General features: G+C 46.9%; 1 protein-coding gene across 2 annotated transcripts in view; it reads left to right on the forward strand.

Annotated features, from left to right (window-relative positions):
* The window catches only part of ADRB3 (adrenoceptor beta 3), a 133,141-nt gene extending 118,575 nt beyond the window's left edge, over window positions 1-14,566 (forward strand). Inside the window, exon 3 of one of the 2 annotated variants that reach the window (XR_011276006.1) lies at window positions 2,790-2,805. The gene's annotated coding sequence lies outside the window, so the exon portion shown is untranslated. Of the gene's footprint in view, window positions 1-2,789 lie in introns of both variants that reach the window. The other variant, XM_069617950.1, reaches the window with a different exon arrangement.
* The last annotated feature ends 1,498 nt before the right edge of the window (window positions 14,567-16,064 follow it).

The following is a 16,064-nucleotide window of genomic DNA, read 5'->3' on the forward strand; positions in this document are numbered from 1 at the left end:
GCTCATCCGTGCCGTCCAGATATCTCATCCAAAATGTACTCCCAGGGCTCGCGGTCAAACTTAAACTCCCCAACGCTATGTACACCCCAACTTTCCCCGCACCCCCCATTCCCCCCACCCGTCCCCCCAACACCCTCCCCAACTGTTGCCCAGCTCCACCTCGGGAACTCAGGCCCCCCCACATCTAGTTCTGGCTGTTACACACAGAGCCCAGTAGGGTAAAGTCGCCCTAACGGCCACCTAACTAAAAAACACTAAATGGGGGTGAATGGACTAGCCCCGAAAGGCTCCTTCGTATAACCACAGGTACGGTGCAAACAGTGCATTGATCATTCAGTTCCAGGCCCGACCTCCCCCGGCCATAACAGTAACTATATTCAAGTCCCATAGTCTTCTGGCTGCACTCTTTATCGTCGTAGCGCACTTAACTCTTATTGCCACCTTCATCAGCCTGGACCTCCGGCTCCTGGGGGCTGCCCTTCATGTCCAACCAACCCATGGCTTCCTCAGGCGACTCGAAAAACAAGGATCTGTTGTTGTGGATCACCTTCAATTTGGCCGGGTAGAGGAGCATATACTTCCTCCCCGCCTCTCTAAGTCTCCTTTTGACCGCTGCAAAGTTCATCCGACTCCTCTGCACCATCATGGTGTAGTCTGGGTAGGCCGTTATGGTGGCCTCCCCCCTCTTGATGGTTCCTCCTTTGCGAAAATGCTCCAAAATCCTCTCTCTGTCTCGGTAGTTAAGGATTTTGGCTATCATTGGCCTGGGCGGACCGCCCGGCGGAGGCCTCCTGGCCAATGCTCTATGCGCTCGCTCCACCGCAAAACCCTGCGACAGCACTCCCCCAGTGATCTCTTGGAGCAACATATTCTCAATGAAGTCCGTGGGGTTGTGACCCTCCAATCCTTCCGGGATGCCCACTACACGGATATTATTCCTCCGGGCGCGCCCTTCTGCTTCTTCGGCCCTGTTCTCCAGGTTGCGCACTTTCTGTTCCAAGACATGCAGGTCGGCCTTGTGTGAGGCGCAATCTGCCGTGTTGGCGCTCCCCTCCTTTTCCAGGCTCTCCGTGCGCTCCGACAGAGTCCTCACATCTTGTCGAAGTAGGTTCACCTCCTCCCGAACTTCTCCCACTTTGAGGTCAAGCACTGTTTTCAGGTCCGCCACCACCATTTCGAGCTTGGCTTCCCAAGCGGTTTTCAAATCCGCTTTCAATTCTGCGAGCGCAACTAACACGTCCTGATTTGGGCTAGCGGCGGCCATGCCGCCTGCAGATGGCTTCTCCTTGCTCCGAGCACTTTCTGGGCCTGGTGGTGTCTTGGTAAACTCATCCAATGTGGGTTGTTTCACTTTCTGTCTGACGGATTTATTCGCCATTCCACCACCACTGTATGTCGCGGGCCCGTACACTCCCGCCTCACCCCCACCCCGGGAGAGAGGAGCCCACCTTCCGCTCGCAATGGAGCGAGTCGCTTCTCCCGCACCAAGTGTACCTCCGCAGTCACTCCTTCCGCCACTCGACTGGGTCCCTACCAGCGAGTTCCTACACAATGTGGGCCCTCCGTCCCAAGGCTGCCGCTTGACCAGCACGCGATGCTCCGGCACCCAAGGCGGGTGGTCAGCTCGGGTGGGTCCTAGTGCCGACCACTGACCGTCACTGTCCAAAGCCCGTGATAAGTAATCGGTGCCCACCGAGACTCGCCGGTTCTCTCCCAGAGGCCATTCTCACACTTCACAGCTTACTTTGCCACCGATCACTACGAGAATGCCTCTTCATCGCCCCGCATGTATCTCCTCCGTTGTCCGGCATGGCCGCCATCTTCCCTCCGTCCGGGCCGTGACTCCCGGATCTTCGATCGCAATTTTTCTGTTGTTGCCGGGCTTACGAAGGATTCAGCTCCTCAATATTTATGCAGCATACATTCATGGACGGGTTCCTTCGTTCCTGACTCGCGAAAGTTAGTCTCAATGCACTTTTACACAGGATAAATGCAGGATCTTCAGGAGCTCTTCCAAGAGCGCGTCCTCTCACATGGCTTCCAAGCCACGCCCCCCCGTATTCAACTCTGTTCTTCGTTTAGGCTCCAGCAATATAGGAGCCAGGAGTGTTCTTCTACCATTTTATTTGCCTGGAATTCATTCAATGGTGTTTTTGATTGGCCACCCATCTAGATTAATTACCCTCAAGGCATGCCAACACCATCACACTGATGAGTCCAATACAAATTCAAACATGTCTGTGGTTGTTTAACATTGGTGCCTTCTTGTGGCCAGCCTAACAAAAGCTGTGTCTTTGGATTGTGACATCAATCTGAGCTTATGTTCCTTTCTTCAGTGTGTGGATTCACATGCAGCTGTCCAACAGGGACCTGCAATCATGCAATATTCTAGGGGTTTCAACCTGTGGTTCTCAAGATGATTTGGACTACAACTCCCATGGTCTCTCACTATTGAATATGCTGGCAAGGACTGATGGGGGTTGCAGTCCAAAACATCTGAAGAGCCAAAGGATGCAGACCGCATGGCATTATCTCTAACATTCCCATTGGAATGTATTGAAGTTTTGATGAACTCTTGATCAGCATTTTGAATTTTGGCTGCATTATATAAATTGACAATCATGTTAATAGATTTATTTCGCTCAGGCTATTTACCTAGAAAGGAAACAAGGATATTCTTGTCACTGTTAATGGAAAATGTAACTTGTCTATTATAAGATTACATCTGAATTTCCCTCTGACAAGTCTAATTCTGTTCTTTCTTTCTTTTTCTCTCTGTTTTATTTCAGAGCACACCGACTGCTGGTGCAACGCACGTGGCCTCTCTTGGACCGACTAATTAAGTTACCCCTAGCATGGGAACTATACCCCCATGTTCAAAGACTGCTCAGGTATTCTGAAAACGCACACTCCCACAAGCTCCTCCCCTCCCTGCGACACAAGTCCTACATTTTATAGAGGACGCTGTACATAAGAAACCGGAGTCTATTATTTTTTTAACAGTGTTAAATATGAATGGCAAAATGTAAAAAAAAAAATACATGTTTATTTTCATATTGTTCAGGTAGAATCAAATGCAGCCCCCTTTCTATTTCTGATCCTCGATAAAATAGTGGAACCGATGACGCCGTCGTAGAAAGATATTGGAAATATTCCATTTCATTTAATGCATGGAACGGTCACTTTCGGTGTAACTTCTGTTGGTAAAATAGCACGGTGCGCTATGCAGCTGTCACAGATCTGTGTAATCTGCAGGTCATCCATTTTGTTTCCAGAAATGCCGACTCGGCCAGCCATCTTGTCAATGTTGATAACATGGGAAGCATGGAGCTGGTTAGTATAACAGTGGTAAGCACCGAGAGACATGTCACTTTATGGCACCGCGTGTGACTCTAAAAAAGCACCCCTGGCAATAACACACATCTGAAAATCTGACAACCTTCCCAGAACGTGTGTATAGTTACAGCCTTGAAGAGATCAGTCATTGAAGAAATTGCTCTGTAAAAACCATCTATCAAAATGTGCCCTGTCGCTCGGCTCCAGAGGAATGCCAAGGTTTTGGTCACGTTTATTAGTTAGACTAAAAAAATCCTTTCGGGCTTCGGGCACAACACACATTTCTCGAAAATGTTTTTCACATCGACTGAGACACTCACAAAATCCTTTGGAGGAATATCTTATATCCCTACCCGAAGTAAACAGCCAAGTAAAAAGAAAATGTCAACACATAGACCAGATCCCCCCTTCAGCCCCCTCAAGTTAACCAAAAGCAAATAATGAAGGCTTATAGACTGGTGGCACTCATTAGTGTTCATATTATGTGATAGCAGTGGTCCGCAGGGTTCTGTGATGTGTAAAAGTAAAAGTTGTGGGGATGAGGACAGGTGCCCTTCTCAGAGCGGGGCCAGTTTTGGAACGAGGCAAATCTTGGCAAACATTTTGTGAAGTGGCATCAGGAGGTTGCCCCAAAGCGTAAAACTGAGCTCAGGTTGGTCTGTTCTGTGCCTGCAGGTGCACCTATGCAGCCCTACCCATCATATATAGGAAGATGCATGCCTCAAGCCCACCATACGTGACTGGCAAGTTATCAGATCAAAGAAAAGGGTTGGCACCAATCGTATCCAAAAACACAAGTTCCTTTGAAGTTAGTAATCTCGTAGACGCCCAAGGCACAATTGTAATTTGCCTGTGCCCCTTCGAGTGGATTACAATTACGTCATAATGTAAACATTTTGTGAGACTAGAACCTTTGGAAAATGCTGCCTTTTGAGTGGTTAGTGGCGTGTGAATGCCTCTGCCTTAACCCTACCAGTGGTTCGGAGATAAAACAAGCATGACTTTGCACACCTCGCCAAACTGTCAGATGTAAGATTGACGCGTGACCTGACTTTTCATTGGGCCCACCTGCGACCAGCAGCTCGCCGGTGAGGCCGACATCTCAATGACTCTCGAAAGCCTCAACTGCTTTTCTACCAAACCAACCAGCTTTTTAAGTACGCCAGCCTATCAGATAAAGAATCCTGGACTCTGAGGTGGCCACGGTGTATGACAGAACTAAACACATCAAATTCATGCATGATCATAAACCTTAATTCCCTCCACACAACAGCAACACACATCAATGTTGTTATCCATCTCATGATAGAACAGGTCAAACCCAAACTGGCATTTCGAGTGGAACCTACATAGCTCTTACTTTTTAAAAATGTTTTACAATTTGCTTGATTTTGTTGAACTGTTAGAACTTCAATTTATAGGAGATTGTTCAACATCTGCCAAAAAGTATGACATTTTTGGGATGATTTTTAAAGCACTACCCTAGCTGGGAACAACGCAACACTGTACATAGGGGAGGCCCCAACGGGGTCACACGTGGGTGCAGGAGTAGTTGAGGAGCTCTGCTGGGTAGAGGCAGCGAGGGAGCGGGTACCTCCAAAGGGGGATTATTAGAGTTGAGTGGAGCAATCACCGACTGGTGAGATCTTCTTTTAATAATGCAGGAGAGACACTCCACTTCCTCCTACCTTTAGCCTATCCCCTAACCCCACCCCACATCTATTTGTAATAAAAATGAACAAAAATACCTAACGAATTTGACGCAAAAAATGTTATAATTTCTCATTGGGTATTTTTCTATTCGATCATTTCTGCAGATACCGTTGCCACCACGTTCATGGGTTTGCTTCTGCAGTGTGATAGCCGTGGTCAGTTGTGCAGGAGGCCATCCTGAACCTGGATCGCCCTGCGGCACCTGACACATCACGTCCCGCCACTACTGGCCAAGCCACATTGCCACCACGTTCATGAGTTTGCTTCTGCACTGTGATAGCCGTGGTCAGTTGTGCAGGAGGCCATCCTGAACCTGGATCGCCCCGCGGCACCTGACACATCACGTCCCGCCACTACTGGCCAAGCCACGTTGCCACCACGTTCATGAGTTTGCTTCTGCACTGTGATAGCCGTGGTCAGTTGTGCAGGAGGACATCCTGAACCTGGATCGCGCAGTGGCACCTGACACATCATGTCCCGCCACTACTGACCAAGCCACGTTGCCACCACGTTCATGAGTTTGCTTCTGCACTGTGATAGCCGTGGTCAGTTGTGCAGGAGGCCATCCTGAACCTGGATCGCCCCGCTGCACCCGACACATCACGTCCCGCCACTACTGTCCAGTCCATGCTGGGCGCATTCCCTAACTTCCTATCATATGCTGTTCCATTCTGTTTCCTTCAGGTGCTTTGAAAAGAACTAATAACATTTATCTCTGACATGCAAACTATTCCTGCAGGAAAGCATGAGCAGAGAAATGGAATTTTGGATATTCCCCTGACAAGCCGGTGCCTCCCACGGACCACTAGGTCTTGGGCAGAGTCAGCGACGTGTCATGCATTTGAGAGATCTCCGGAAACGCCGGGGGCCCCGGCTTCACGCGGTTCCCCTATAGACCACACGAATGAGCCCGCATCAGCTATTGTACAGAGTGTGCTTCCACACCTGGCCGGGTTCCCGCCCAGCAGCTGTTCCTTCCACTCTTCCCTCATCTTGTTCCAGAACTTCTCAGTATCAACAGATCCACCCGCCCCCTCCCAAAATACCAGATGAGCGAAATTCCAGATGAGATGGCTCGTCCCACTGCATCATTCCAGCACACCACGCGTGGCTCTAAAAGAGCACCCTGGCAATAACACACAACTGAAAACCTGACAACCTTCCCAGAACGCGTGCATAGCTGCAGCCTCCAAGAGATCAGTCACTCAAGACATTGTTCTGTAAAAAGCATCCGTCCAAATGTGCCCTGTCGCTCGGCTCCAGAGGAATGCCAAGGTTTTGGTTACGTTTATTAGTTAGGCTAAAAAAATCTTCAGGCACTCCACATTAGTCAAAAATGTTTTTCACATCGCCCGAGACACTTACAAAATGCTTTGGCGGAATGTCTAACATCCCCATCCGAAGTAAACAGCCAAGTAAAAAGAAAATGCCAACACATAGACCAGAATCCCCATTCCACGGCCTCAAGATAACCAAAAGCAGCTCATGAAGGATTATAGGCTGGGGGAAGCATCATTATCACAGGATAACGCCTGCCCCCAGGTTTCTCAGATGGCAATACATTGGGAAAGGGTATTAAAGCCAAGCAATAATGCACTCTTCCAAAGTCTATAAGGCTATTGCTGCTCAGTGGTGAAATGCAATGAAATAGTGTGTGCAGCTACTGAAGTCAGAATGTTTGGAATAAGGTCAATAACAGGGATTACGGACTGCATTGCGAGCATTCGTATTGTTTTAGAGGTTGTCAATAATGACTTTCATGTCCTAATTACAAATAATACAAATTGTAGCTCTCTTGAACTTTATCAAAGCAAGACTAGATGATGTAGCCACGCCGGCTTTCACCAATTCTAAGGCCTTGGTTTTGCTACTTGTAGCGTATCGGTTGCACAGGGACCTTCCATTTAACCTGAGTTGCCGGGAAGGGGGGGTGTGTGAGCTAGACATAGAAAAGGAAATGAGCAGGTCTTAAGAAAACACTTCCTTTGGCACCAGAATTCTGTTTATGCTCCGGAACATGATCTGTTGACTGTCAAAAACGGAATCTCTCCTAACATGGGTCCAAAAACATACTCCCTTGCACTCGCGAGACAGAGTGCAAAGAAAGCATTCCTCGAGACCTGGTTCCCTGTCAAGCATTGTAGATGCCGGTGCACAATGCAATCCCATCATGCAACCGCTTACTAACACATTTCAGAACTCCTTTATATAACAAGAAGCTGGCTTCATGGCTGAGGCGCCTGCTTTTGGTGGCGGTGTACGTTAGCCCTTTCCCCAATGAGTGATAGGCTTTTATCACTCTTCAGTGAGGCTTCAGGCATTGCCGGCCTTATTATATGATATGATAGGTTATTTATAACACGCTTAATACTCAGAGGTTTCTAAGCGCTGACCCGGGATCGAACCTGTGTTGCTCCGTGTCGTCTTGTTTCCAAGACGGGCACGTTGCCGCTGAGCTATCCTCTCGGGACGGCTGAGCAGGGTGTTCATCAGTAGCATGAGCGCCCTATTCTAATGAAAACCACCTCGCTGTGCCAAAGCAGGGAGGTAATCATCTCAATATGGTGCTGATGTGGGCGCAGTGAATAACAAAAGGGCACTTGCCACGCCTTCTCCCACTACGCCAGCTCGGTGGAGCCCTTGAAAGATTGCCCCGGGGAGGCGTGGCGGGGGTGGCAGTCGCCCAGAGGCATCTAATCACACACTTCAAACCTGCATTCATCCCATCTCTTATCTTTGCAAATCTTTCCTGTTTGTTTGGGTGTGCTCGCCTTCGCCATTCCTCTCCTCCATGCCTTTTTGCATTCCCCCACAGGCTAAGCCTAAGCTCGATATGCCATTTTCGTGGGCACAACACACCACTTTCCGAACAAGCTGCGACACAGTGAGACCACTACGAAGGGGACAAGCCCCAGTATAAAGAACTCTTAACATAACAGATCAAATAGTCAGAAGTGTCAAATCTCATGTTTGCCCCAACAAGCCTCCACGCTGTTCACGTTCTGCGCTGCAGAATAGAACCCCGGCACCCTCGGAAACATTCTAGTGCACGCGGACGAGCCTCTGAATCAAATTAAGATGTAAGGGAGGACACCAGGAATTTTAGCCTTTCCTGCTTGGCACTGAAAGACCGACTGACTGTACCCAATTAAATACGGCTAGTGCCAACCCTTGTATCCTTGCAAAACCAAGACCTGTCCCCTATCAGACCTCTGTAGCGTCCAGTGGGAAGTTTGATGGATCCAGCAGGTACTGTTTCTACGTATGATATGAAAGGTTATTCATAACGCGCTTAATACCCAGAGGTTTCTAAGCGCGGACACGGGATCGAACATGTTGTGCTCTGTGACGTCTTGCTTCCCAGGCAAGCACGTTGCCCCTGAGCTATCCTCCCGAGTCCCAATATAGACATTGTCTCTCTGACAATACTGGCTGAAAGGCTGCGGGCCACCACACTGGTGGTCCAGCCACCAACATCAGCAGTTGCTGTTCATATAAGTAGGCTGTGTGTTGTCCTAAATCCGACCCATCCACACCAGCGCTCCGGCAGGCCCAGCCTTCAGAATATTGAGTACGCTAGCTCTGTCGCCAGATACTAGCACCTGCCTCTCAAGATCCAAGAGGCAATCTATTTGACTTATCCATTCAGATGGGTGATACTTTTTTGTTTCTTTTTTAAAATTCCATTTAAGTTTTAGGCTACAGAGTAGACGAGATCCCGGTTCACTAGTTCAGAAGGCCTGGAATATCTAAATCTGGGCAAGGCTCCGCTGGCAGCTATGCCTTGACACATCCGTGGGCACAGACTCTTGATTGGGCAGACCTCACCAACCAGGAAGCAGCACTTTCCCAATTCCAGACTTTGCAGCTGTTAGTAGTGTGCCGCAACTCCAGCTCGACATTAGGAAGCGCTTCAAAGGGGTGCCAGCGCCCTGAATTATTGTTGTAATCACAGGGACATTAGAAAAGGGAGATTTAAAGAGTTGTATTACATGCAATATCTGAGGCATTTGTTTTTTTGTCTCCATGAGAATGTCAAGGCATACAGGCATATCAGCAAATTGGTAGACTTCGTGGTAGTCTTAAGAACCTAAAAATTACGTGAACAATGAAAGCCTGGTTGGGGTGGGGTAGAGTCAGTCACCTGTCAGGCTGCCTCTGTCACTTCCCAACCTGCTTTCATAGATTCCGGCCTGTTGGAAAATCTACCAATTGCGCGTAGGGCTTTTTTTGTCTCTCTCTCTGGACCCCTTTGGTGCCTTATTAAGTGTTACTGTGTCATGAAGGTCATCTCTTGTAATGCTGGATAGACCTTTTAATTATCAGGAGACAAACTCAGTCTAGTGTTCTTGGAAGATTTTGTTAAGCAAATTGCAGGGAGGCCTATGACAACACACACAGTTGGTAAAGGAAGTGAAGCCGCATGGGGGACTGGCATGTGCATGTGTGACTGACTCAGCCCCAGCCCTTACAGCTTTTCAGTGGCAGCCAGTTTGAGAAAGTTCCGTGTGGATGAGTTAGCCTCTGAGACAGCATCTGGCCAAAAAGGAGAAGTGCTTCTTCAAAGACGGTATCCATATGTTTGCTGTATCCGCCACTGTACGTGGCAGCAGTGGCCATTTTGTGATGGCTTTTCAGTATTTCAGGGAGGAATATATTTTTCCAGATAGATACAGAAATCACATTTCCTTTTCATGTTCTTTTTCAGAGTAGATGCCATTTTTGGTCTTGTGTTGTAATAGAGCTGAGCTGAAGGCAAAAGTCTTATGGGGCTAAAGTATGCAGTGGTTTATATGTAAACACTAGAGGTGGCCAGGAAAACCTTTAAATAAATAACAAGGGAATCAAAAGCAGCGTATAGTAGAGCATAGAGGATGTGGGTTGATAGAGAGGCAAACCCATTTTGCAGATTATCCTATGCAATTCAGGACACATTTTACAGACTTCTTTGGGTCATTCATCTGGTTGGCACTTTTTAGGGCAACTCCCTGCTTCTCCTTGGCCGGAGTCAGGGAAAGACAAATAATTATGATCATTTATCGATGGAAAGTTTCGGAAACTAGCCTTCAGTATTCGGTAGAGACATTTTCTGAAGGTTTCTAGGGAGCACTAAGAGTGGATTTTAGAAAGTGCCACTCTTCCACCCACGGATCAAAATGACGGTCTCTCTGGCAGGCCTGGGTGTTGCCAATGTAACTCTTACATTGTGTGACTTTCTTTATCTGGAGCAATTGTGGGGTTAAGGTTGAAGTCCATGTGGTTCATGATAAGAGTGAATTCCGGAGGTGAAAAGCCATGTGGCCAAAAGTCTACATTTACTGGAGATGCACAATGGTCAGTCAGTGTTGGCAGAATCTGCTTTGGGAAGCATGACATAACCCTGGGAGAAAACCTTGTGCCTTTGGCAGGGCTAAACTACAAACGATATCCTGCCAGAGCAGAAAGAAGCATACACATCCCCACAATCAGAGGCATTAAGGGGGCTAAAGCCCTGGGTCTTTTGGTTGTAGCCCCGGATAGAAGCCCAGAGTTCCGAGAGTCCCGACATTAGTGTAGCCCCGGACCTTTTCCAGACCTAGCAACACCCCTGCCCACAATCAACCAGCAGCATTATTTAATTGAAGGTACATACATAAAACAACCCTGGTAGTGGCCCTCTCAGTTTAAAGTTGTACCCATGCTCGTCGCCCATATTGTAAAACACCCCCTTTCCTTCTTTTCAAAATCACCCCTCGTTCTCGAAATCAAGGAGTGCGCAAACAATTACAACACCCTGATGCTTGAAAATGTCTTACCTGCACAAGACAACCAGACATCTCTGTGTGTTGCCCTACTTGTCTTCACATCACAGAATTGTTTTGCACAAGCACTTTCTGAATAAAATGTGCAAGTGTGCATGCATAGCACTGTTTCGGGCTTATGTCATGAAGCCATTTACTGTGGAGAACAGGCAGAATGAGGGGATTTGGAATGCTTCTGACCCCTTCCCAGTGAACTGTGACTTGTCAGGGAAAGGGATCATTAGCACTCCACAATTTACACGTGTCTGCTGCAACCCAATAATAAACGATAAGACATCAAAGAAAAGGACCTGGGGCTTTTACCATAGCTGTGCTTTGTTACCTCAAATCCCTCGTTAGTGCTAAAAAAATACAAAAATAAAACACTCTTTTGTTAGGATTTCAAGGAGGCAGACCTGCATGTTTTACACCTTAAAAAAGCAACCTTTTCCTCATTTCTGGGAACGAGGATGCGTACCACAGAGCAGTTAAAAAGTGCCACCACTGGAGTAAACAACACAAAGAAAGTGCTGGTAAGAGGTAGTAGATGTACGTAGTCCACCAGACTGACAAATTCATCTAGTAAGCCATGGGCCAATGAAAATGTCTAATTTGGGTAGAAAGAACTCAGTAGTGAAATTGATAGCTGGATATGGTAGTCAGCCACCGAAACGGGCTGACCCACCTGATGAATATCAATTAGCCAAATTGTCTATTTTGCATGGCAAGCAACTGCCACCTAAGGAGGTTGTTTCACAAAGCAAAAGGGAAAGGAACCAATCAAATTAACTGAGCAAGCTAGAAAGCAACAGTCAACCTTACGGGTCCTTTGACGCGCAAATTCAGCTTCTCAAACTGTTGTGTGAGATAGAAATGACTGGCCAAACAGATCTGGGATTTATGCAGCGAGTATGTAACTGACCTTTTATACATTATAACACTTTGCAAACAAAATCTCGTGGCCTTGGAGGTCAGAGGCCGAGTGGATTATTGGGATGGTGGTCACTTTCCTGATGATCAAGTACATCTGAAAAGTTGGTAGGACAGCGGCAAATTCCCTAACACGTCTGACGCATACCAGGCCCTAGCTGCATTTCAGGGCTACCATCCTTCTGGACAATCGTCCACTTTTTCTGTGGTTCTTTAGTGACTGTATGCCTCAGACCTATTGGCTTTTCAGAGGCATAAGCCGGTCAGAATCCTTGAAATACCCCTGTAGTGCCTTAAAACTCTATGCGCGAGTAAGTACAAAAAAGAGCTGGTCTGTTCATGATGCTGCTGTTTCTGAAACCTAAAAGACCCATTGCACCGACATTCCTCGACTCATACTCACACCTCATGCTCGCTGGACATGGGCCAGTTGTTTGCTGGGGATGCCAAACCTCCCTGGGAACCATTAAGCAATCTTCCAACTGGATCAACATGTTAAATGCCTGGTCTCCCTGGGCCCTACCTCCCCTTCCCACAACTTGGGCATGCTACCAGAAAGTCTGATGCATGCTGGATTAGGTGGATAGCCTTCAACGCTGCACTTTCCAGGCGCCATATTTCAAAATAAGACATTAACCGGTGGATACATTTTTAATGTAAAGGTCCGAAGTGATTCAGTTGGTCATTAGTTCACATCTGGAGAGTGGGTCTGTCAACTTTTAAGTTTGTCATGCTTATTTGAATTGAAGCCGACGGTGGTTTCTCAATTGGTTACACATGAGAGGGGATGTGCTTTACCCCTTGCGAGAGGTCACATTTTTTAGAAAAAAATACACATCAAAAAAGAGTTGATGTGGAGATGCGTGTGTGCAATTCTTGGACCCATACCCCACGCTCCGTAAATGATAAACTGAGCACTTATGTTCTCATTAGGAAAGACAACTGCAGCACTCAACACCACACACGTATCTGCCGCCCTAAACCCTTACACCACACTGGGACTGATGTCAGCATTTTGCAGGGAGACGAAAGTAACATGGTGATCAAGACAATCATGGATATTAGGGCAATTGTGCTTAAGTGAAAAAGTATGACACACACACATATAGAATTTAGAGACATTCAGTGCCCGAGCCCTTTGTGCTCACAGCTGGTTTAAAAATATGTTCCGACAGAGTGAGTAACTCCATCCAAAGAAAGAGGGTGAAACAAATGCTCTGTGCCACGGCGATTGCCAAGAACATCAAATGTCCCTTGGGTTTTCCTTCAGAATATTTTGACAAAGGACCTGCTTGGTGAGTTTTGCAATTTCGAGGCTGTATTTCTGAAATTCTGGAGGATGTTTAAAGGTTCTGGTATTGGTGGTGCCAAAGCAAAAGCTATAACTACAAAATTCAATTTCCATTTCTTTCAAAACCTAAAAACAAACCCATTTCAGGTGGCCTCCAACACAGCCCTGGAATTCTCAGATCTCTGCGCATTGGTGTGCTCGGATCATGGTAGTCACGTGTTTGTATTTCTTTAGACCAGGGTGTGTGGCTCTCCACCCAGAGTATCCCCCCTTGGCCTGGTGAGGTGGCTCCAGCTTCTTCAGTATGTGGTTTAGTCCTTTGACGCATGATCGTCTTGGCATATGTTCCCCTCGGCTCCCACACCCAGGGCCTGTCCGTGGCAAGGCAACACTAGTCACTTGTTTTAGGGGTTACCAGTAAAGGATCAAACACCGAAATGTTGCTATTGATGAGATCGAGCCAGTCAAATGGACAGGCTGGTGCTTCTGTACGGTTGGTCGAACTGCATTAGAGCCAGTCACACATCAGACAAATGAATGCCCAACATCAGATCTACTCTGACCCCAGCACTACTGGCCTATCGAGAAATCCACTTATTCCTCTACAGCCAATGTCACTCTATCGTGTTGATGGTCAATCAATGTACACATGGAGATAAGCTCCCTGCATATTTATTTTCTGATTCGTGCCATTTTTCTCAAGATTCCCTCGATAGAGAGGGGCACAGAGTGGGAAATACGCTCCAGTCCTCTCCCGCTGTGGCAAGGCAACCCAAAAGCATCTCTGCCCTTATCTAACTTTGATACGGCTGGAAAGGCTTCAATCCCATTAGATTTTTGCCTGAGCGTGCAGAATCCATATCTATTGTCAATGGCGTCCGCCATGCACATACACGGTGGATGCCAACCAGCACATCTTCTGGCTGTGATGGTAAAAGGCCCCGGAACCCGGCAAACACCTATATTTCCGTGCTTGTTTACGCCTCAGAGCAGTAAATGGTCAAAATCCCCCCGGAGAGGAACCGCGGTCGCAGGCTCCGTTCACGCCGCGTGATTTTACGGCTGAGACTGTAAGATGGGCAAAAGCCCAGAATTCAGGCAGAAATGTTTTGGAAAATGAGAAGCATAGCCTGCTGCCATTGCCAAGTCCTTCACTTGCGCTTCACCGTTTTCGGCACTGCAAACAAATGTGTTATCTGCAATCGTAAGACTGTACAGAGACTTTTCGCACAGCTTCAGACGGAGAGAGGATCCCTGACTTCGGTGGAGAAAATCCGAACAATGCACACGTCTTGCCCTAATGTACAGAATGTAAATAGATATCTTTATGTATAAACCTGTACATGTATTTATGACGGCGCGTGCATATGCTAGCAGCAGCGCCCGGCATTGTAAGGTGTAAATAATATGTTGAACAGACCATGATGCTGTACTTCTTCAAATGTAAAATAGAAAATGTGTCTTTAAATTGTGAACAGTATTTCACTCGCCACTAAAAATATACATGTACCATGAATGCATTGTCCGTCGTTTGTTTCCATGTTTTCACGTTGCCATTTTTTGCGTGGGTAATGCGTAATGAGCATACCGGTGTGACTGGATCAAAGGGGTGGTGAAATGCGACTCTTTAGCACATCATATCAGGACGATTTAAGCCTTCTCCTGCCATTGCATGTACCATCTTTGTCAGATCAACCAAATTAGTGCTCAATGAACTTTCATCTTTCCTTCGTTCTCCAGCACCCATCTCGTGGTATTTTTTAGTCAAGGAGCAAGTAAATTATCTCCACTTCCGCAATCTGTGTGTAATCGTTGGTGACACTGTTTCCAATCTCAGCACAGTCAACTGTGATTGTCTTTTCCTCCCAAGGCCAATGTAAGCTCTAATTCAGTTGATAATTGATATTATACTGTTTGTGATGTAAACTGCACTGCACCCTTCCAAGATGGCGCCAATCGACATTCCAGTGATGTATGAAGTGCTCAAAAACTGTGCATTAAGCATGGGCCCTTCAGCACAGCTGTGAAATGGAGTTTTTTTTACTGGCATGCACATCGCATGTTTCACATTCCAATTCCTCATGAACATTAGGTGGCAAGGAGGGGATCAGGTGGGACCGTAATGTTGGATGCGTCTAGGCTCGTAATCAACATATTGCTAATAAGATGGGCCAGACGGACGACCGGCACATATTCAAGGAAGACTGTGCAAACCTGTGCATCATCAGCAGGTCGACCGAACCCCAAAAATGAGGATGAGGTGTGCAAGACTGCCTGCACTCCCAAGTCACAACCAAACTTGTTCATCCTCAAACACAACCAGAGGGCTTGTATTTACAGACTTAAATAACAGTTTTATGAATGTAATCTCCTGCCTTCGAGCAACCCTGGGGCGTTCTCCTTTCGAATAGTCACTGGCAACAAATGTCATGTGCGTGTACGACACGCAAGATAGCCACTTGGATTCTCTCTTTCCAACTGGTGAAAAAAGATGACACGCTTAGTTACATCTGGTGAATGGTTATTGCCTATCTCCAACAAATTCCTTGATTTACAAAAATATTCACTACACTGTCCTATTTCAATTTTCCACCTCGCCTAAACTCAATCCTATTTCTATGTTCTTCCTTTCCCTAAAACACTCAAAAGTAAAGATCCTTCCCGATCTATTAACCCTTTCAAAGCAATCAGCAATCAAAACTCCATCTTCTGCCTACATCACTGATCATGATCTCCGACCACACCTACTACTTACAGAGCATCAACTCCAACTCACATGAACCCCTTTTCCTCTGCACTTCCGGAAAGCAATTCTTAGAAAGTTTGATCTGGCTTATTCGGTGGAAAGTCAAACACATGTTAAGTGATTATTGGGAAGATAGCTCCACAGGTTCACCACTAACGTCTACCTGTTTGATCTGCAGGTCGCTGGGTCAAATTGCAGCAGACACAACTCAGCCTTTTATCCTTTCAAGGTCATTAAATGAGTAAAAATGTTGACTGAGTAATAACAA

This window comes from Ambystoma mexicanum, chromosome 10, assembly GCF_040938575.1.
Source record: "Ambystoma mexicanum isolate Mex_15411 chromosome 10, UKY_AmexF1_1, whole genome shotgun sequence".
In the NCBI taxonomy this organism is placed as follows: domain Eukaryota; kingdom Metazoa; phylum Chordata; class Amphibia; order Caudata; family Ambystomatidae; genus Ambystoma; species Ambystoma mexicanum.